The sequence below is a fragment of the Atractosteus spatula genome, chromosome 10 (genome assembly GCF_055471065.1).
Source record: "Atractosteus spatula isolate fAtrSpa1 chromosome 10, fAtrSpa1.hap1, whole genome shotgun sequence".
Classification (NCBI taxonomy): domain Eukaryota; kingdom Metazoa; phylum Chordata; class Actinopteri; order Semionotiformes; family Lepisosteidae; genus Atractosteus; species Atractosteus spatula.
The window spans coordinates 9,160,528-9,162,046 of record NC_142715.1 but is presented as its reverse complement, the minus strand read 5'-3'; the positions used below and the strand labels follow the sequence as shown (position 1 = coordinate 9,162,046).

Below are 1,519 nucleotides of genomic sequence, written 5' to 3'. Positions count from 1 at the left end.
ACGGACTCTTTCGAAATGTAAGAACAAGCTGTGCGGACCTTATCTTTATTTACCTTGTGTAATCGTTTTTCATAAAGTGTAATTGTATTATAGCATGTGCCCCTGATGATGTTCTTGATACGTTATATGTGCTCTTGTTTGTATTGTATGTAGTTTTGTTGTTCAAATAAAACGTAAAGGACACAACTTTCCCGATGCGGCTGCTGTAAAAATAAAATGACATCAAGGGTGCTGTACGCAGAGGTCTGAAACCTGCTCCACAGAAGATCTTTATCCAGAGGTGTTAAAGAAGTCGAGATCTCGCCACGAGAGGGGAAGCATCTCAGAAAAAGCAAGTGCAGTCGGTTCCACGGTCATAACGCCACTAAGTCGGGCGACAAGAGCAAAACCCACCCGACCTCCTCCGAGCAAGAAATGAGACAAAGAGACAGCACATAGTGGGTAGCGTGGCTGAGTGGTCTAAAGCGCTGGATTAAGGCTCCAGTGTCTTCGGGGGCGTGGGTTCGAATCCCACCGCTGCCAGGTGCTTCTAATTTCAGACGAAAGGGAGGGAACTGCTTTTTGGCAGTCTCTCGAGAAACTAAGCAAAGTGTTTAAAGATACTTTCTCAGCTTGACATCAAGGCACAAAACAAAAACCTTCTTGCGTCCTCTCAACCCAAAAGCGCTTTGCCACTTTTTGCGTTATGCAGGGAACGACGTCTGCCCAGATCACTTTTGTGTCAATGCAAATCGTAGTGTGCCCTCCGTTTTAATGTTGGCTGTGTTGGCGTGCCGCTTCTGTCTGTGAAACTTGAATGTTCTGCTTCTTCACACCGAATCGTTGGCGGGGGTTGAGCTTGTTAAATCTTTGCGCATAGCGCTCCTTTGGAAGTACTTTGACCAAGTTCAAAAGTGATCGTGGGATTTACTTCATGCGTTCAAGAAGCATGCCTCGCACGACAGATTTAAATGGGGAATGGAGCCTGCTTCTTGCTGTTTTTCCTGTGGTTGCAGTTACAAAGTTGATCGTGCTTTCACATTCTGTTAACAGTATTCACTGGCTGAGCTTTATCAGTTGGTTCGTAAAGGAATCTCTGCTTCGGTTCCAGAAAAGTCATCTGTAGTGTGTTTTTTTCCGTGCCCATGGCAGTCTTTTAAAGCTGGTAGTAATGGCGGCGAAGTTAATTTTTTATCCTCTTTAAAAGAATAAGGACGGGCTGGGGTGAGCTCCATTTACCACTCTTTCAGCTAACCGCCGAACTCGCGAACTGATTACACTGCAGAGCCACAGGCGCCTCACTTTTCTCCATTCTCTGGGTTAGGGTGAAAAAAAAACACTGCTGGTATTAGCTGGCCTGCTGGGAGTACCTCTTCTTCACTGATAAGCAAGATTTGTGTTTCATCTTTCGCAAGCTGTATAGATTTCTTTCAAAACAAATTGTTCCAGAAAGGAAACGAACACTTGCATTCACCTGAATTAAAAGGCATGGGATTTGCCCGTAAGAATAAATTCTGTACAGTAAGACAGGAAGAAAGGC

The 1,519-nt window shown here is 44.8% G+C and overlaps 1 non-coding gene across 1 annotated transcript; it reads left to right on the top strand.

Annotated features, from left to right (window-relative positions):
* Positions 1–440: 440 nt before the first annotated feature.
* Positions 441–522, top strand: trnal-aag (transfer RNA leucine (anticodon AAG)). Its single transcript has one exon. It is a non-coding gene; the product is annotated as a tRNA-Leu (tRNA).
* Positions 523–1,519: the final 997 nt, after the last annotated feature.